This window comes from Chionomys nivalis, chromosome 4 (genome assembly GCF_950005125.1).
Source record: "Chionomys nivalis chromosome 4, mChiNiv1.1, whole genome shotgun sequence".
Taxonomy (NCBI): domain Eukaryota; kingdom Metazoa; phylum Chordata; class Mammalia; order Rodentia; family Cricetidae; genus Chionomys; species Chionomys nivalis.
This window is the reverse complement of record NC_080089.1, coordinates 113369991-113392002: the sequence shown is the minus strand read 5'-3', so window position 1 is coordinate 113392002 and position 22012 is coordinate 113369991.

The following is a 22012-nucleotide window of genomic DNA, read 5'->3' as shown; positions in this document are numbered from 1 at the left end:
CGAATTCTCCTGTGCCTCCACACCATGACAGATGAGACCCCTGGAAACAGTGAGGCCAAGAAAGCTTCTCCTTTAAGCTGTCTAAGTCAGGTGCTTGGCTGATAGTGGCACAGAAGTAGTAACTAAAGCACACCGTTAGTGCCTGCAGATTTCTGCTTTCAGAGCTTCAGCATACAGGCAAGAAGACCGGCCTTAGGATAAACCTTTGGAGAATTAGAAAGATACACCCCACCTTATCCTTTTCCTGTTGGCGTTCCAAAGAAAATGTAGTGTAGAGAGAAGAGTGTCTGGGGTTCTGCCTTCAGCAATTGGTTTAGAGTGAGTCCTGAGGCTTTGTAGGAATCTATTAATCTGTCCTGTGCGCTTATGTAAAATTGAAGGCCAGTGTAGGAGAGCAGGTGGAGGAGAGGGTGCTGCATTTTCTTCTCTTTGACATTAGTTGTCCTGTGGTTCTTTTATTTATCTATTTATCTGTTCATCATCCATCCATCCATTCATCCACCCACCCATTAAGCAGACAGCCCTTTGAAAATGAAGTGTCTGCTTTTGACTAGACACAGTGCTGATTCCTGGGACAAAAGCCTTAAAATGACTAACATGGCTCCCTTTCCCGTGGAACTAAGAAGTGAAAACTACAGATACACAAACAGGCAGTTGTACACAGGATGCTAAGCCCATGATGAAATCATGTCAAATCTCAAGGGTGCAGCGAGGGGTCTTCACCCACACACAGGACTGTGGATTTCCTTCAGTGGGTGATGTTTGTCTCCACTCAGGGGGAGTTGCCAGAAAAACAAAGCATGCTCCTGGAATTGGAATTTGGTCATGCATCCAACATGAGAGCAGAATGCAATTCAGTCTTGGGGAACAGGACGGGATTTTCAATGCCAAACTTTAAGCAAAAGGGAAGAAGAAAGCAGACTCCTTGCCTGAGGAGGAAGTTTGAAAACCAGGGATCTGACTTTTCTCCAGAGGACCTGGGGTTTTCAGTCTCAGTGAAGGCCCTAATTAATCATGGAGAAATGCGTTTCACCATGCCTCCTCCTGCTTCATTGTATACAAAATAAAAAGATAGATGACAGATAGATAGACAGACAGATAGATAAATAAATAAAGGTTGGATGGAGCACAGCCCGTGTCCCTGTGCCATTAACGGGAAACTGAGCGTGTCTAGGACCACAGCAATGTGCATGTCTGGAGCAAGGCTACGAAACATCTTTGAAAGCCTTGGTGCTTTCTTGCCTCTGGGAAGAAGGGCCTGGAAGCTGGTGCTTTCTCATCCATCTTGAGGACCCTCAGCACTCCTAGAACTGCCTTCCCTTAGGTTCCACCTCCCAACATCACTCAAACAAGCCAGGAGCAGCATCCTCAGGGGAGACTGCAGTATCTGTAATATGAGATAAACCTGCACCCCAGAGCCTTGTTTCCACAGATGCACTAACACACGCCTGCTTTCTGCCTGGACACAGCTTCACCTCCGGTTTTAGTGCTGCCTTGAACTGTGGCTCTCTCTACTTGGAATATTCGGTAACAGGCCTTTAATTCCAGCTATCCGGAGGCAGACCCAGAGAGATCTCTGTGAGTTTCGGGCCAGCCTGCTTGGTCTACATGGTGAGCTTTCAGGCCAATGAGGGCACACACACACACACACACACACACACACACAGAGAGAGAGAGAGAGAGAGAGAGAGAGAGAGAGAGAGAGAGAGAGAGAACAGAACTGAGATATAGGAATGATGTTTAGTTGGAGAAATACCTACCATATTGGGACCCAGAGGTAACTCCCCAGCACTGTATACACAAGGCATGATAGTACAAGCCTGTACTCCCTATAACTTGGCAATCAGAAGTAGGAGAATCAGAAGTTCAAGGTCATTCTCAGCTGGGCTACACAGGGAGTTGGAGGCAAGCCTGTACTACATGAGGCTGCATTTCAAAAGGCAAATATTGACCTATGAGCTACATATACACAAGACTTAATGTCAGGCTGACCTTTGATCTGATGTTCAGTAGAATTCATTCTTCCTGTTTTGTATGATTGTCCTAAAGTCACTGAAAAAGATCATTCTATCTAACGGTTTAATAAAATTCTTTAGACCGAATGTCACAGGCTTTTCCCATCATGGCTTGGCTCTTTCACAGTGTACTCTAAAGTATTTTGGCTCATTGGGTTGAAACATTTAGATAGAAATATAAATTCTGAAAATGTTGATTGTCTTCTATCCTTTAAATTTGATTTCTGGAACCTAATAGAAAAATAAACCACAGTGGTAGGAACATAATATGAAAAACAGAGTACCTGGTGCTTTTGGATGTATTTCTTCATGCCTATGAAATCCCATGGGCAACAGTTTGTAGCCTTGTCTGTTTGTGGAACTCCTGGCAGTGGGACCAGGATCTATCCCTGGTGCATGAGCTGGCTTTTTGAAGCCCATTCCATTTGGTGAGATGCCTTGCCCAGCCTTCATGTGGGTAGAGGTGTGTGGGGGGAAGCTAGGTCCTGTCTCAACTGAATTTGCTGGGTCTTGTTGACTCCCCATGGGAGGCCTTACACTTTTTGAAGAGTGGACTGGCATGGGTTGGGGGTAGTTGGAGGGGAGGAGGAGGAAGGGAGGGAGGGGGAATTGTGATAGGTATGTAAAATGAATAAAAATAAATAAAATAAAATAAAAAATCCCGTGAGTCCTTGTCTTCCCCTTTGCTCTCAAGTACTCGGGGTTTCTGTTGTATCTAGTGAGAGACTCCATCTCCACAGTCCCTACCTTTTGTTCAAACAAGCTGAACAGATCACAGCAGATTCTTTTAACTGATACTGTGTCCACTTCTGAGCCACATGGAAGAATAAAGGAAGTACTTTTGTATATGTTAAAAATACTGGTAAATATGAAATTAGGGCTAAATTTGTGCCCCTGCTTCAGAAAGAGTTCATTGGAATGTGGCTATGTGATTTCATATACAGCGTGCTAACTTTGGACCAATTACTGAGTGTGTATTAAGCACCTACTTTGCATAGGAAACTGTTCCTTTCACGTGTACTTCGGGGCCTCAGATGTTCACAGATAGGAATCTCTTGCTTCACTTAGAAAATGGCCACTTCCCTCTCACAGAAATTGTTTCCTGACAGTGACTCACTGAGGCTCATTGTGTTTTAATGTAGAGGAAAGGGGCTCTTTTTCAAATTATAATCCCAGAATTGTGCTTATCACTTTAGGAAAATGTGAACCGCTAGGATGGAAGATGCAAGGGAAAACTAGAGGGAAAATGTTGTGGAATATTATTTTAACTAGGCAAGGATGTGTTACATTTGTTTACGCTGCAGAGTATTACAGTAACTATGTAAAGATGTGTTCCTTTTGTTTATTCTGCATGTGTTTAATTATGAAAAGATGTGCTGCATTTGTTTCACCTCGCTTGCCTAAGGCACCTGATTGGTCTAACAAAGAGCTGACTGGCCAGTAGGTAGGCAGAGAAAGGATAGGCAGAGCTGGCAGGAAGAGAGAATAAACAAGCGGAGGAATCTAGACTAGAAAAGAGATGAGACAGAAAGAACAAGAGAAGAAGGAGGAGAGAACAAGAGCAAGAGGCCAGGTGGTCACCAGCCAGCCTGCCCGCCCGCCCGCCCGCCTGCCCGCCACACATGAGCAGCAGTGAACGGAAGATATACAGAAGAAAGATAAAAAGCCCCAAGGCAAACGGTAGATAAAGAGAAACAGGTTAATTTAAGTTAAAAGGACTAGCCAGAAATGAGCCTAAGCTAGACTGAGCATTCAAAACCAGCAATAAGTCACGATTTTGGAGCTGGTTGGTGGCACCAAAGAAAAAGCCTGGTACAGGAAAACATAATAAATTTGGAAAAAATATCTCTGAATTTAGATAAAAAGAAATATCACAAAGTTTTGGTTACATACATGTGTGCCATACATGAAAAAAGACATGTATGTATATATATATATATTACTTTTATAATAATATTTCCAATTTTGAAAGGTTTTATGTGGGGTATTAAGATTTCATCATCAAATGATGTCATTTTCTCCTGCGGCTGATACTTTTTTCTTGTAATGTATCTCCTGATTTTATAACATCAAAAGTCTGTCAACATGATCCAAGGTCAAGAAAAACTTACTAGAAATGATGTTATTTATATTCTTTTTAAAAATATTACATTTGTGTATGTTGCAAAATAATACTTCAACTTTGTGCAGGTCTGTTACTTTTGTTTATGCTGCATTTGTTTCTCCTTACCTGCCTAAGGCGCCTGATTGATCTAATTTATTTTATATATAAGTATGTGCCTGACTGTACATGTTTACATGTGCATGCAATGCCCGTGGAGGCCAGAAGAGGGCATCGGATCCTCTGGAACTGGAGTTACATGCTGTTGTGAGCTGCCATGTGGGTGCTGGGAACCGAGCCTGGATCCGCTGTAAGAGCAGCCAATTATCTTAACCACTGAGCGAGCCATATCTCCAACTTCATTTATCCTTATTCTTGTGACATAGTTATAATAGGTTTTACAATTTGCCCTTCTTTCCTTTAACCAATAATATTTTTGTTAGGATATTTTGATTATACATAATAATGGGTTTCATTATAGCAGTCTCATACCTTAAATGTATAATATATTTTGGTAATATTCTTTCCCCATTGCTCTCATCCCCTCCATCCCCTCTGATCTACTTCTTCCTATGTCTCTTTTTGCTTTTATTTTTGTTGACCCCATAAGTTGAGTTACTTACTTTTTTTTTTTTCAGAAATAAAATTGTTCATCTTTCAAACTGAGCTGGGCAATCATATACTGTAGGGTGGCATGCAAATTAAGGTAGGAACTGACCAATGAGAAGGCTTCTGAACATCTGCCACTCATATTTGAAAGCTTAGTCTGTCTTGATGGCGGAATAGGAAGTCGGTCTTGCTCTGATATGCAGTCATGCTGAATAAATAGGGTGACTACTTCTGTTGTGTTGCTTATCATGTCTTCTCCAGCTTCAAGGCTGTGGCCCTCTTCCATGCTGTCAGGATCATTTCATAAGCATGTCCTTGTCATTTATATGAAAGGCAAGCACATGATTAATGGCGTCCCATGAGGGGCTGCAAGATGGATCATTTGGTGAAGCTCATGCCTTGCAAGCATGAGGACCTGAGTTCAAAGCCCCAGCACCCATGTAAAGAGCCAGGTATGGGGCAGATATTTATCATCCTAGTAACAGGGGAAGGTGAGGCAGATGGATCCCAGGTGCTCGCTGGCCAGCCAGCCTAACTGAGTCAGTGAGCTCCTGGTTCAGTGAGGGATCCTGTCTCAGAGTGGCTGAAGGCATTTGGCATCAGCTCCTGGCATCTACTCCCATGAGCGGACACTCACGGGCATTGCTGCTTTGGCTAGGAGATCAAACACTGTGTTGTAGAGGAGTAGAGAGGGTGAGGTGAGTTCCATTAGCTTTTCTCTGATGTTAGATGAAATGCTCGTGTTTCCCTATGCACTAGCATGTTGGCTATAGGCTTGTCAGACACATCCTTCATTGTTTTGTGGTATGGTCTCTCTATAACTAACTTCTTGAAGGATTTTGTCATAAGGAATTAAAAACTTTTGAAGGCTCTTTCTGCATCCCTGGAGGTCATGGTTTATGCCCTTGAGTTAATGTGTCTCATTGTGTTTATGGACCTGCAGATACTAATCTCCTAGAATGAAACTGTCTGGATTTTGGTTTCGTTAGATATGTTTTGTTTTTATTGAATACATTTTTGTTTTGTTGAAAATTTTGGCACTTATGTTAATTAAGGAAATGCTACGGTATTTGTCTTGTATTCTTAAGCAGTTTCGACACCAGGTGGCATCAACTGTGAAGAAGAATCTGCAAGCACACAGTCTCTTCTAAATTCATTCTTTTAGAGAATAATTAGAGGAACACTGGCGTGAATGTTCTTTAAAGGTGCGGTAGAGGCCAGCAAGATGGCTCACATGGCAATGACACTTGATCTCAAGGCCAAGATGTTAGTTCAGTCTTCAGTACCTGGCAGTGTTAGGAGAGAACCATCGCCCAGACGTTGTCCTCTGAATGTCACGCACAGGCCGAAAGGAGTGGTGTTGCTGTTTTTTTTTTTTTTATTTCTCATGTCTTCATGCTGTCAACTGCACATCTGTTGCTTTAGCTATCTCTTCTGGTTTTGATTTGCAGGTTTTCTTGGTGAGGGGGCTCTAGGCAGCTAAGCGGTGCTCAGAGAGGGTAAGGCATACTGCTCTCAGCACAGCACTGACTTAAGTCATAGAAACAAAGTCAACCAACTTAAAGACAGCTATGTGACTACCAGGTTGACTTACAGTAGAATTTGGTAAAAATAATGCAGAATGAGTTATAAGATAGCTAAAGGAAAAATATGTATGATAACCTAAGACAAAAAAGGACTACAGAAAAGGAATAAGTAAATAAAGGAAAAGCTAGATTAAAAAAAAAGAAAAAGAAGAGGAACCCTCCACAATATGGAGGCAGAATAATAAAGAAGAAAAAAGTCCGGTGAAGAATTTAAAAAAAAAAAAATAGCAACTAACATTAGAGAGAACTAAGATGAGGAATATTTTTAAAGGGTTTAAAAATAATAATATAGAACAATAGTATAGAAATAAAAGTAAGAAAACAATAACCAAAACAAATGAAAGAGAAGAAGAAAGAAAAGGAAAAGGAAGAGGCAGGGAGAGAGAGAAAAGAGGAACAGAAGGAGGGAAGGGGCTGGGGCAGGGGAGGCTATCAGCTAAGTTTCCCTGTTATCTTCTGGAATCTCCTAGGACTGGGAGGAGGTGGTGGGTGGTGGCTGACTTGTCAGTTCCTCTTTCCCCCCTGAACTGTGGCTGACATGTGCAGTGATGGAGAGACCAGGCAAGGGTGGATTGTCAGTGATGGGCAGCTTTGCCTTCAAGGTCTCCCTACTGGGGGGCTGGTTCTAAAGAGCTTTTAGCCTTTTCAGTGGGCTACAAAGGTTACAGTTCACGCCAGACAACTCCATTTCCTTATCCAAGGACAGCAGGGCATCCTCCCGAGTGCACTGGGGAGTGGAGGAAGCAAACAGAGCACTGGGATGCTCTGAAAGGAAGCCGGAGAGCACCAGGCGCTCTTCCTGCTTGTCTCTGTGCTTCCATCTCTCACCCTGCAGGAACGACAAGGCTGTAGGAATCAAGCCCTGTGCCAGAATGGGCTCAAAGCTCTCCTTCCCACCAAGTGGTACACCGGGAAAGAGATGGCTCGGGTGCCAGGGCAACCATGGCCCGTGGACTAGGCTTCAGAGGTCTGTTCCCATGATACTTCACAGGTCTTCCTCTACCATAGATGCAATGGCATCTTCCTTTATCTAATAGTTTGGGCAGTGTTTCTCTAGTTTATTCTTCTGTACACTCTGCTTTGCTGCTCTTTTTGTGACTGTTTTTCTATAAACACAAATTAACATATTCTTTTAAAACATATTATATATAATTACCACTAGGATATGAAAGAAAAGAAGTGCTTTGGTGGAATATTTTAGCTAAGAAGGTGAGACAGTTTGTCTCGCTGAGCAAGAAAAGGAGTTAATGAGAAAAATACATTTTACTTTTTTAAGTCATATAAATCAGCTAGACATATGGTTGCAGGACAGCTTGAAAAAGTAGACTTTGGACTAAAGCTATAGCTAGATGCTGAATTCTGACTTAGCATGTGTGAACCCGAGATTCAATACCCAGTACTGCCAGAAAAACAAAACAAAACCCCAGCATAAACTTCTGAGGAATAAGCCCCTGTTACAGAATTGGGTTTGGGACTACAGTGTGTGAAATAGCCCGCTTGTGATGACCCAAGCATGGATGGAATGTTGGTGACTCTCATGGGTGTCTTCCTCTGGTAGTAAGCACGTTAGGGTAACAAACAATATGGTCAGAAAGTGCCATGTGGATCTGGAGATGGCTCAGTGGTTAACGAGATGCTGCAGGGGCATGGAGAATAGAGTCAGGCCCTGGGAACCCACTTAAAAATATCAAGTGAGTGGAGAGGCCTGGCTGCAATTTCAGCCTGTGAGGGCAGAGATGGGGACCCCCCCCTAGGGAAACTAGGCATTCCTATGAGCTCCAAGTTGGGCTGGGAGGCCCTGCCTCAAAAAGCAATGTGGAAGAACAATTGAGGATGATTCCTGGCATCAACCTTGGACTCTTATGTGTGTGCATGTATTTGAACTCAAAATAAGAATATAAATTGATACAAATGCTTTTACTGTAAGATGGTAAATTAACTACACATTTTTTCCTTTCTGCCTAGAGAAGAATTTGAGAGAAAGTGAGGTCCCTATTTTCCTTAGAACAGTTTTCAGTTTCAGTGTCCCCTCTCCATTTCTTGTTCTTTCTTCTTTCCCGCCCCTCTCCCTACCTCGCTCATTTCCTCCTTCCCTTCATCTTTCCCTTCCGTTTTCCCTCCCCCTTCCCTTTCTTCATGACAGGACCTCGTTGCATAGCCCAGACTGGCAGTAAGGCACAATCCTCCGGTTGCAGCCTCCTACTGGCGTTGTAGACATGTGGCAACATGCTTGCTTCTGTTTACTGATTTTTAACCTAGCATATGTCTATTTATTGCTGGCCCTCAAATAAATTATTCTGACATTTGCATAGCATTTCCTTGCCATATTGGAAATAATCATTTATGCCTGGAACGGGTGTCCTTTCGTTCACGGATCAGATGTGAGCTTATTTTCTCATGTTTGTCTCTAGTCTCATTGTTGCTGGGTATGACAACGCCTGTTTAGAATTCTAGCTTTACATGGTATCCTTACTCACTTCCTAATACAATGACTTTCTCATAGGTGGGGAGACATAAAGGTGTTGAGGTCAGTTTATCATAGGCAAAGAGGCCCCCAAAACATGTCTGCATTTACTGTATATATTTTATATGAAAATAAACTCTAATCTATGTAAACTTAACATTTTATTTTCATTATTTGTTTTCAATCTATGAAACTTTAGTCCATAAAAATAGAGCAAGTCACTGTATCTGTGCTATTGGAAATGTGTTCTCTACTTTGAATTTATTCTTGCTTTACTGTATTAAATTCAATAACATGCCGTTCTGAGATCACTCTTAAAGTGACTGTAGATGAAGAGAGGGTAGCAGTGGCTAATTTAAGATCGGTGAGGCAATCTGTTAAAGTGTGTGGCCTCCTTCCCGCCCGCCTCTCCTCTGCATAATTCAGAAGGAGAGCTATGGAGAAGGACTTGCCGGAAGGTATTAATCGCAAGTAGACATTTGTATGTCTGAGAACCTGCAGACCAAATCCATTCCAAATTTCTTAAGAATCAAATCTCTGTCTTACAAAGGAGGCTTAGAGCGAGCTGGAGTCAACCAGTAGCTGCTAAGTGGATATTACGTACTAGACAGTGTGATGGATGGTGAAGGAACAGGGGATTAAAACACCAAAAACCAAAGGACAAAATCCATACCCTCAGGTGTCCACTGGCTTTGCTGTAAAGCCAAGAGGTACAGCTTGAAGCACAGTACAAAACAAAACACGTTAAATGTCCAAGAGCCACTGAGTGTGGCTGCAAGGATTGGTGACTGATTTTAATAGGCCCAGGCCGGTCATTTGGAGGATGGGCTGTTGACATTGCTACGTCAAAAAATATTGATTCTGGGATGGCTTAGTAAATTCTTTCTTACCCTAAATATATTACATTTCATTACTCAAGTAACAAGTGCATGTATTTTTACAAATTCAAGCAATACAGAAATCTTTCTTTCCCTACAAGTAACCACTTCATGTATAGTTCCGGTGCATTTATATATGTCTATTGACATGTGAGTCTGGTGTTCCAGCTAATGGTTTAGTTTGTAATCTGAAAACTGGACCTGCTGCATATATTGTTCCGCAACTAGCTTTTGTAGAAAAATGCCCAAGTCTCAAGGGTCTTTCACATAAATCAGGACCTATGTAGATGATTTTAACTCAGATTATAATTTCATAAGCGAAATAGCTAAATGCTCTTGGGATAGTGTGCCACAATGTTGCCCGTGCATGGTCTTGCTAAGAAGTAGAACGTTGGAAAGGGCTGCAGAGATGGCACTGTTATCAAGAGCACTGGCTGCTCTTCCAGAGGCTCTGAATTTGGGTCCCAGCACCCACGCTGAGATGCTCACTACATCCTGCAACTCCAGCTCTAAGTGATCTGACCCCTCCCCTGGCCTTGGCAGACACTGCACTCATGCGTACATATACACGCACCGATACACATAAAGAAAAATACAAAACTAGGCTTTAGATTACTAGGATACCGCTAGGTGCTTTGTCTCAATTGGTCTTCTCTGTTGCTCTCTGTTGCTCGGTACCTCTCTCTCTCTCTCTCTCTTTCTTTCTCTCTTTCTCTCTGTGTGTGTGTGTGTGTGTGTGTGATATGTATGCCTATCTCCCCAGCCATCTCCTCAGCCCCTGCACAGGGCATGTCAACTTTATAGCATCTTTTTATTAATCATGTGTTAGGTAGATTAACGAGGCTTATAGTTGTAAGGAAGAATAAAAGATCCCTGTTTATTGGAACAATTTTCTCAAGTTTAATAAAAAATTATCGTCTAGATGAGGTGATTCTTGATGTGAACTTTCTGCCATAATCCCTTTGAATCTATGGCAGACTGGTCTTAAGACTCCCAGGCAGAAGGCCTTTAATAAGATGATGCATTTTTTATTCGTAACTCGTGCACTTCCTCCTGTATTCTGTAAGTCACCTCTCACCTATTTTTACCTAATAAAATGTAAATATCAAGTAGAGACATCTCTTTTACATTAGTGAGGTAATCAAGACAAGAAGTAAGTAATACAAGTTTGGCACAAGTACTGTTTTACTTGTTTTGAGGCAAGGGCTCACGTGTCCTAGACTGTCTTCAAATTCACTATTTATCCAGGGAGGGCCTCCTCAGTGCTGGGATTGCAGGCATGTCCACCATCCTGAATTAAAGCTTGGCTAGGGATCTGTCACAGGGATTCATGTCTGCTAGGCAAGCACTCTACCAAGTGGGCGGTATTCTCAGCCCTAAATGCAGTTTTTGGGAAATAATGATTTCCCGTAAGTAGCTGGTTGAGGCTGTGGCTGGGATACCCCCAAAGGGGCAGGGAGAGACCCCTGGGTGTGAGATTCTGTTTGTCTCTGACAGGGGCGGGTCTGAGAGCTGTGCAGAACAGGCCCCATGAGGAGGCTCTGTACCTGTTGGAGGGGTGTTGAACACATTCCCTCTCCCTGCAGCAAAAACCAGGATGTGCCTTCTGCAGATCTATCTTTCCTCTTTCAAACTTTTTCATCTGAATTCCCGAACAGGCGATTTCCCAGCAGCGCCTACACTTAATCCACCCCAGATGGAAGAGGGGAGGCCAGCTGCAAGGAGGCCTATGTCAGCTCATCAGTTCAGAAACATTAGGATATGCAATCATATTTTTGTCATGGAGACCCATAAAGAACTGAGCACGCCTGCTTACCGAGCAAGAACTGGGGTGGTGCAATGGTCGGGGGTCAGCTGTTGCATCAAAGGAGGAGTGTTTCCTGCAGTCATTAGACCCAGCAGCTCCTCTGTGCGCATGGTGTGTGTGCCTGCACATGTACTTCTTTTGTTCTTCCTGGAAACCTTGAATAAATCAGTTGAATATTCATTAATTTAAAAATTTTATCCAGCTGAGTTCTTCATGGCTCAAAGAACATTTGCTCCTGACCTCATAAAAGCTGCACTCTGTGTCTCTGTGGGAGATTGTGAAGACAGGAAAGAGGGGAGGAAGAAAGGAAGGAAAGTGGGGGAGGGAGAGGAGGGAGGAAAAAAGACAAGAAGGAAGGAATGACTCCTTTGCTTCCAGTCCCCTAGGAGGGGGGTTCTGCAGTGGTGACGTCATTTCATCACCATGAAGCGAACTTTCTTCAAAAGGAACTCCAAGGAGCTGGGTGATGGCTCTGTTGGCAAAGTGCTTGCTAGACAAGCATGAAAACCTGAGTTTGATCCCCCAGAACCCAAGTCATATAGTCGGGCATGGCATTTTCTCAGTGCTGGGGAGCCAGAGACAGGAAAATCCCTAGGGCTCACTGGCTGACGAGCTTAGTCAAATCAGTGAGCTCTAGGCTCAATGAGAGACTTGACCTCAAAAAATAAGGTAGAGATTGATAGAGAAGGACACGTGATATCAACCCCTGGCCTTCACACACACACACACACACACACACACACACACACGCACGCACGCACGCACGCGCGCGCGCGCACCCACACCCATGCACACACCCATACACGCACGCGCACACACACACGCACACCCCCCCCCCCCACACACACACTGCTAAGACGGAAGATTTTAAGAAACCCACCTTCTTTTTGATTAAGTGTCCTGGCCCCCATTCTCGATACCCTCTAGGGTCCTCTTTATGTGGATAAGGAGCCTTTCAGGTCCTGAATGAAAGCTGGAGAAAAGAGCCAGTGAAAGCCAGGACTCCCTTGATGACATGTGTGTGTTTCACGTGTCTTTTAAACACATTGGGTTGTGTAGGTACCTGCTGAGATGATAAACTTCCTCCCAATCTCAGCTCTACTCTTCTTCCTGCAGGGCTGCCCTCACAGTTTCAAAACAGTAGGACATGTCTGTCTGTCTGTCTGTCTGTCTGTCTGTCTCTCTCTGTGTATACGTGTGCATGTGTATGTGGTGTATGTGTATGGTGTGCACCTATGTGTACATGGGGTAAAGAAGAACATGTTCTACCCCTTTCCATCTAAAACTAGAACTAGGCTGGTGTCTTGCATCCCCCAGAGATCCCTGTGTCCCAGCTTGGCAGCACTAGGGTTTGGGCACAAATGCAACCACACTCAGCTTTTTAAGTGATTGGTATAAATTTGAGCTCGGGCCCTCATAGTTGAATGACAGGCACGATTCTCCACTTAACCATCTCCCAAGCCTCAGGTCAGGTATTTTCTGTAACAGGCTGTAGCAGTCTAAGTCCTAAGGGTTAAGTGAGCGCATGCCACTTTTGGCAGCCTAGCGTGTGGACTGGTGTGAACAGCACTGAGACTGGGCAGCAGATCTCCACTCCTCCAAGGTCTCTTCACACCCACCCAACTTCTAATGCCCTCTACAGTTGTCTAATATACCCCAGCACCTGTGCAAATGGTCCCGAGATCATGCTGTGTCTCAGACATGTTTTCCAGACCGGAACAAAACATCTCCCTCAGTAGGCATCCAGGGGTGAGAGCGGATGATGGGTGACTCCAAATTAATCACCATAGCAACCAATGGTGGTAGATACAGAGAAATCTAACACATTCATAGATTTTCCGGGAAGTTTTTCTTTCCTGTGCCTGAATAGAGGAAGGCTAAGACATAAGAAAAATGAGTATAGAGGAATAGGAGTCATAGAGTGAATATATATAAAGCAGATTTATTAGCTTGCGTTACATAATGCACTATGGGTCACCCAACAGTGGGTGTCTTCACATTGGAGAGGTTGAGATCCCAGGAGCAGCTCCATCCAAGAGTCTCACATCCTGACCAGGTCCTGGAGGATTCCCAGAGAGCCAATGGTCTTCATCTTCTATAGGGAGCACAGGGAATGAAGGTTCTGATATCAGGGAAGGAATACAGCCTGGCAGCAGTCGCTCCAGCAACACGGTAATGAACTCACCGTGAGACAAGAAAGCAGAAAGCAAATGGGTTTTATTCCTTAGGCCTCCTTTTATCTGGTGCCATGGGAAGGTGCTACCCACATTTAGGGCAGGACTCCCATTTCAAATAACCTGATCAAGGAGATGGCTCACAGGGATGCCCAGAAAGCTATCTCTTAGTCAGTTTTAGACACAGTAAAGTTGACAACCAGGACTTTCCACCACAGTGGGGAAAAAGTGGCAGGAAAGAAAAGGTTTCAGAAAAGAATATCATTGCCCTTAACATTCATAGATGACTCATCCCGAGACGTCACAGATATCAAAATCTGAAAGTGCTCATAGTACATTACTTAAAACCAGATGCCCTGTTTATTCTAAATCGTCTCGAGAGCACTCGTGACACCTCCTATTTTCCAAGTGCTGTGTAAAATGTTGAGATGCTGTACTGCTTAGAAAATATTGATGAGCAATAAATCTATAAATTTTAGGGCAAACATCTCACCCCCCAAAAAAAAATTTAGCTGGCAGTTGTATGAACAGAGAGTTGGGTTTTGTAGAGACAAAGAAAATGATTAATTTTTCCTTTTAGCTGTCACTTTGAGAAAAGTCATAAAAAATAGCAACTTCCTCTTTGGAACTGAATCTCATTTCTAATTGTTCTAGAACCTCTGCCTCCGGGCTTTCAGCTAGTCTGAAATGTGATTATGCTGTTCTATTTTTAAGAGAAGCAAGAGGCAGTCTCTTAGTGTGTTAACTCAGACAAATAGTTCTCGAAACAAATCTGCATCCTTGCAGCTGAAGCATTAAGTGAAACCTCCAACCTTCTCCATGTTGTCTTGGGATTGACGAGCCTGGCCCAATGAGGGCTTTGCTCCATTTCCAGATTCATAGCTGGTTTACTTTGATGGATGAGGCTCTGCCTCTTTGTGGGGTGAAGAAAGCAACATTAACCCCTTCCCCACTTTCCAAGTATCCTGGCACTGAATGAGGGCCCAGAGCCCCCCTAGGGAGGGACAGGAGGGTTGCTGAGGTGGGGTTTCTGCATTGTGTGTGTATATCTCAGTCCTGAAGAAATTGTGCCTTTATCAGTGGATACGGTCTCAAGATACTTTTCAGTCAATCTGCTTAGAACTGACCCTGTCCCCTGATGAGTTCTGTGATCCTCTGCAAGGTCCCCCCCAGGTTTCCACTGCTGCTTTTGCCTGGCTTTACTCGGAACATAGTCCTTCTCTGGTGAGAGGTGTTCATGTCTACAAATCTTTTAGAATTCAGCTACCTGTCTGGCATTCTGAAGTTTATTATTTTCCCCTGTTTCCAAAGGTCTTGATCTCATTTTTTGAGGCCATCACCATCATTGGGAAGAGGGCTCTGAGGCAGACATCAGTTCTGAAGGCCAAGGACTGGGGATGGAGACTGAGTGGAAAGAGCATCATTTTTCAGAGGAACCAGCCACAGTTGTAGCCATACAACACATGTGATGTCAGGAGATGAAATAATATTAATTTCGGTGTGAAATTTCCTGGTTTGAACATCTTGACAACTGGCTTTGTTTGATTTTTAAGAGCTACATGTTTAGAATAAACCCTGTCTTTAACCTGAGCCATTACACATCTGTGTGTAAATGACATCTACCTTAGAACAGTTTTAATGACCCTTGTGCCTGTACTTTTGTCTAAGGGGATGATCCTTTGCAGACACCTCTGGGACATCTCCTCACTAACTTTCTGTTTGTACTTAGTACGCAGTGGTCCCCAGAACCATGCTGCATCCCCAGTATTTCCCATCTCCATGGGACTGGAGACCAAGGCTTTAATAAAAAACATGTGATAAAAAGGATTTTCCAAAGCAGGAAATTATTAAGTAGCTCAGCATAGTTAAATATTGTGATGGTCTTTAAAACATAGATATTACATATTAGTATGTATGACACATATCTCTTTTCTAGTTGCGTGGAAGGAGGGGCCTTCCAATGAGTAAAGCCCTTGTTTAATCCTCTCCCATTCATGACAAGCAGAACTTGGGGTTTGCTTCTGACCAACAGCATGTAGCAAAGGTGATGGGATGTCCGTTCCCTGATTGGCTAAAGTTGTATGGAGGATATAATGCGGGTGTTTCATTATGCTTTACAAAGAATCTTTCAACTTAGGGACCTCAGAGCACACCTACAATCCCAGAACCCAGGAGGCTAGGGCAGAAAAAATCCCAAAGACTAATACTGAAAGTACTCAGATCTTAGTAGACTAGAGACAAAGTAGCTCCAGCTGGTCGTGAGGGCTGACACGGTTCTTCTGTCAGCAGTTCACAGAAAGGGTCAAGTATCAGAAGCCCCACAGGGCTTATGGCAAGCTTTCCTCTAACTGCGAATAAGCAGGGTGGGCTTCTGGCCATACAGCTGCAAGGAAATGAATTCTTCTAATGCTTGAGTGAGTTTCCAAGTGGATTTTCCCCTCGCTAAGCCCTAGGTGAAACCACGGTGGTTCTGGCTAGCACCTCAATTACAACCTGTCACATTCCTGAGCAGGGAAACCAGCTGAGATGTTCCTGGATTCATGTTCTGTGAGAATCATGGGGTGATGAACAAGTGTTGTTTTAAGCCGTTGAAAAAGCTAGCAATTTATTATGTAGTAATAGAAAGCTAATAGGGGTAGTTTACTGTCTCCAGTTCATGGATAATTCAGTTGCCAATGTAACATAAAAAAAAAGGCACAAGGGCATTAACTTACCTGAAGTTCTTTTAGAGAAAGTGTCACCCTCACTTAAAAAGACAGATTGGGACTTGGTCTTTCTCTCTCACAGCCCTCAACACCCTTTCTTTGTTTTGTACATTTAGAGTTTTAGTTTTGATGTGACATGGTCTCTCCTCACTCCAGTGGTTGGCACTATTATATAATCAATGGGGCCGAGGGATGGGGGTAAATGAGTCTTCTAAGTTTCATGGACTTCCTGAGTCTTGTAAGTTTAATGCAGTTCCTGGACCCTTTATATATGTTCCCTTTATATCCTGATTCTCATGAGTCTCTCCTCCTCCTCCAGGATAAGTAATAAACTCTCGCACAATAGTCCAGACCTCTCTGCAATTCCAAACAAGGTAGTATTGCTTTCCCTACGTGAAGAAAAGTGCAAGCATGCAACTCTCCATGCGATTATGGAGATTGTGAATTATTTTCTGAATAAATGAATTCTTAAAGTCAGCACCTCCTTCTTGTTGTGTGCCCTACAGGGATCTGATAGCATGAATCTGCTTATAGATTCCTCCAAAGGGAGGCATCAGGAGAGGACTGTAGAAGCAGGATAATGGTGGGCATGGTTGACTTTAGGAACCTGTAACTGGAGATTTTTCTCCCTCCCACCAGTTCCTGAATTACCAAATTGTTTGGCCTATTTGCTCAGGCTTATTATTAACTATCTCTTACAATTTAAATAAACACATTTCTATTATTCTATATTTTGCCGTGAGACTTGTGGTTTGTTACCTCACATCTTGCTTCTCTGGTGGCTGTTTGGGTCTTCATAGACTCAGCTTTCTTTCTCTCCCTCTGCTTGGATTTCCTCCTGACTAACTATAGTCTGTCTTGCCACAGGTCAAAGCAACTTCTTTACTAACCAATGGTAATAAAAGCACATTCACACTATACTGAGGTTCCCACATCACTAACCACCTTCCCTTTAGTTATGTATCTTCTAAGGCTTCAGCTCCTAGTGAAAGATCCTAGTGTGGTTTCTGTGACTTCCCTGTGTGGTCACCAGTGCTATATGTGGTGATTAAATAGAAATAATTTTTAAATTAATGTAAGCAAATTTAAAAAAAGTTTTATATTGCATTATTGTTGCATATTAAGTGGTAAGTACCCATTTTCCATCAATGGCTGTCATAATCAATGGTGACATAAGGATTGTTTCCAGCATTCCAGAATATAGTATTGGGCAATGTGGTAGAAAGTTACCTGACATTTGACCTCTAGATTCTGCTGCCGTCAGCCCTTTTCTTCTTCATCCTCATCCAGGGTTCTCATCTCTGAATTGTTTCTCTGTTTTGAGATTCGCACATATTTCTATCTCTTAGAATACTATTTCTCTGCATTAAGAGTTTCTCTACCTGAGTAGTCGAGTGATTTCATTTCTAGTCAGTCTTGGGTTGCAATACCAACATAGGAAAGAGTATAGAATAATCTACAACTCTACCTTTCCCATGCATTCTTATGTCACACTTTATAACTTATTTTATTTTTTCTGAGTCACGGCTCCAGAGGTTCTGGTTGAAGGTCTTTCATGGGATTGCAGGGAAGGCATTGGCAGGACCTGGTGTCTTGACCAAAGGTTCAGCTGAAGAAGGATCACTCACCAAACTCGCTAGTGCGGTTGCCTGTTTTCTGGAACTTCTCCTTCAATGTCACATGTGATTGTGCATACTTTCCCCTGTACAAGTGTGATGAGAGAGGTGGAGGTGTTGGGGGAAGAGAGACAGGGAGAGGTGAGATGACAGAAAGAGCAAGGGGGAAATCTAAAATGAGTGATATTTTTCAAAACTTGTGGTGGTGGCATACCATTGTTTCTGTTGTTTTTGCTGACCACACAAAGCAGACCTGTGCAGTGTTGGAGGGAACTCCCCAGGAGTCATTATTGTCACCTTGGAAGTTGCCTAGAGTATGTGTTCTAGGAGGGTGAGTGGATTTGATAACTGGGAGGTCTTCCACTCTTGTGAAAGGACAGATGCCACATAACAAAAAGCAAAAGAATTTTCTATGCTGGAGGGATTGGTGGGGTAAAACCAACGCCTCTGTGACTCCGTGCCAACTTTGTGTCTGTCAGAATGCAATGCTCTGTTAGTGACTTCACACAATGCATGGAAATTATGATCATGATGCAGAATTTCCTCTCAAAAATGATTTGAAACATCAACCTCTTATCAAGAAACAAATGTGTTACTACTATTCAGGAAAAACCCAACAACCCACACCTGGAGAAGAATTTATTAGAAGCCTTTGTATACTCCGGAGTGAGTTTTACCACTAGCCTGGTGGTCCCGCAACATATGCTCGTTAAGCCCTGGATATCTCCAGCTAGCAGAGGGTTTCCAGGAAAGGAAATGCAGAATGCACAGTTCTTTGCCTGTCTGCTGATAGAGGGTCGGTCAGACAGCGACCTGTGTGGGTGGGTGAGGATGAGAGCAGACAGCACCCCACCAAACACACACGTACACTCTATCCTGTGATAAGAGGTAGGGCACCGATGTGGTCTCCCCTGAGGATTTTGACTGGTAAAAGTCACTGGTATGTGTTCAGTTGTAGCCCTCTGCTTTCTTGGTCACTTTCCAAAGGACCAGAATCCCACCATTTCCCAGTCAGCTATGTTTGACTGAGCCCAGTCAACCTAGGAGATTCCCCAGTGTATGTACGTTTACAAGGGCTAGGGAGATGACTTGCTTCAGAAAAGGGGCTTGCCAGGCAGGCATGGGGGTCTCTAATTCAATCCCCAGGACTTACCCCAAAACACACACCGTTAATATCTCAGTGACGAGGAGGTGGATATAGGCAGATTGCTGGGACTTGATGATCAGCCAGCTTTGCCCAATCAGTGATCCCCAGAGCCTAGTGACCAGCCCTATAGCAAACCCTAGGAAGAGTGGCATGCGAGGACCTCTGGCTTGGCATGTACACACATACACACAAATGTGCTATGAGTCACAAACACACACGAGAGAAATTGGTGACTTTAGCTCATTTTGCCTATGGTTTCATTTGTTTTTGAAGTTTCAGATGATCACTGTTAATCACGACCCTAAAACACTAAATTATGATGAAAATATAATTAAAACTCATTATCAATTATAATGAGTTTTAGGTGTGCTGGATAATTTTGTGTCAACTTGACACAAGCTAGAGTCATTTGGGAAGAGGGAAGTTCCACTGAAGATGCCCCCACCAGATTGATCTATGGGCAAACTTGTGGTGCATTTTCCTGACTGATGATAGATATGGGAGCGCCCAACCCAACATGCTCAGGGTGCCACTCCTGAGCACGTGATCCTGGGACTATAAGAAAGCAGGCTGAGGAAACCACCAGGCGTAAGTCAGTCAGCAGCACTCCTCCATGGCCTCTGCATCAGCTCCTGTCTGCCAGTTCCTGCCTTTAACTCCTGCCCTGACTTCTCTCAGTGAGGGACAGTGATGCATAACTGTGAAGCTGAAATAGACCTTTGACTCCCCAGGCTGCTTTGGCCTGGGTGTTTTATCACAACAATAGACCAGGCAAGCAGAGAGCCCACTTTCTCATCACCTGGACCACAGCCTGTCCTCACAGCTGCGCCATCTTGTTCTAAGTTATTGTTGACCCCTTGCTGTGCCTCGCCTGTAAGTCCTACTTTATCAAGGTATGCAGGTATAATAAATTCATAGTGTGTAGGAGGTTCATCCACTGGGGGTCAGGGGACAAATCCTGCACGGGTAAGATAGACTATGGCATTTACTCTTTAAGTGAGAGAGAGAGAAAGAGAGATTTCTAAGGATTTCTAATTTCCTGAAAAGAAACAAGGATTGAGAAAGAATAAAAAAAAAGAAAGAAGGAATTGAAGTCGGAAGAAGCACAGGATATAAAATGTTTTTTTTTCTCTTAATGAACTTCAGTGAATAGTTTTTAAAATATATATAATTTAAATTGAACGGCATTTTCATGTTTGAAAGTTCTAAGCTGTAAAAATAAACCCAGGAAGTAGATTGCCTGGGGTAAGACTTAATTAAACACTGTACAGTAAATTAGCATAATTTGATGAGGATCAGCTTTAGTTCCTCGAAACTGAAACAGGCAGACGTTTTAATTGTGTAATATCTTTTAAATTCCACTGTCTCATCTCCAAAGCAGAGTTTAAGAGAATAAATTCTAAACAAGGTCTTACTAAGAAAGCAGTGAGTTATTGCCAAGATCATGAATTGGCCCTAGGATTTGAGAAGCGTCTTCAGGCAGATGCTACAAGTCTGTATGAATCATGGTCTTTTGTAAGACAAAATATATGGAAAAAATAAGTTGAATTCCTGAACCCGAAGCCCACGGACTATCCAATCTAGTCACAGGAATACTTACTAGGGTAGCTGGAATGTGGAGGAGACCGATCCGTCCTCGCTCTCTCCTTCCCTCCTTCTCTCCCTTTCTTTTCCCTCTTCATCTGTTCTTTCTTTATCTCTTTCTAAACAAGTCACTTCTTAAATACCAGGTTCATCGCACTGGGAAAAGCTTTTGGAAAGAAGGGGAACAGTCGATTGTTGGGGCACACGAAAGTCCCAGCTGTGTGCTGCCAATAACTCCCCATCACTTGTCCTCCACTATGCTCAATGTATCTAAGAAACCATCAGTCATCACGGGTCAAAGTAGGATAGGATATTCTCGTGCTGAAAAACACACAGAAAGCATTCTTGGATAATGAGGCTCAGAGATCTTTTCCTCCTGAGAAGTTTTTCTTTTCTTTTATTTTAAATTTGTGTGTACCTGTGTATGTGTATGTGCATAGGCATGTAGGTGACTGTGCAGGACAGAAGAGGGCTTCAGATCCCGGGAAACTGGGATTATAGGTGGCTCTGAATCACCAAAAATAGATGCTGAGACTGAGCCCCTGTCCGCTGAAACAGCGAGTGCCCTTAACCACTAAGCTCTATCTCCAGCCCCTTCCATGGGAGCTTATTAAAGCTTGCATTATGCCAGTATCAGGTGTCTAGAGTTGTGGGTGGACAGGCAGACATTGTCTGGGCATTCTGAGCACCAGGAAGGAAGCACAAACACCCACTGGGCTCCTTGAAGTTGTATCATGTGAATCGTGGACAATGTCTTGTCCCATGAATAGTTTATACAAGCAAAATTACTGGATCCTCACCTACCTAACAGAGAGCCTTTGGGGTTAGAATTTTGTCTTTCCATCCCCAATGATCAAATTCCTAAAAACCTAATAAGTGGAAAAGTTACAATGCCCAGCGTATGAAATTTTGTTCTGCAGAACCCATACTTGTATGAGAGAGCTTGTGCCAATCTTCACAGTAAGTCCTGGTCTGGAAGTGTCTTAAGCTGGCCATTGTTTAACTTGTCTGGTCTCGGCTCTTTCTTTCCAGGCTTGTTACCCACCCCACCCCCCTTGGTTCTGCCTTTTGGATTGCCTCTTCTTCTAAAGCCCCTTGCTGCTTTTGCTAGTAATTCCCAGATGAAGTAATTGTCAAATTGATCACACCAGAAAGCCTGTGTGTTTTCCAAAAGGAGCACAGTTTCACAGAAGTCAAAGTATAGATACTTGAATTTTGCGTAAAGGCATCTTGTGTCCAGACAGCATCTGTAGCTTTGAAGATGGACTGCTTGTACTCTTTAAAATCCAAGACTACTTCTCGCTAATGGGTCCCCTCTTTGTGCTC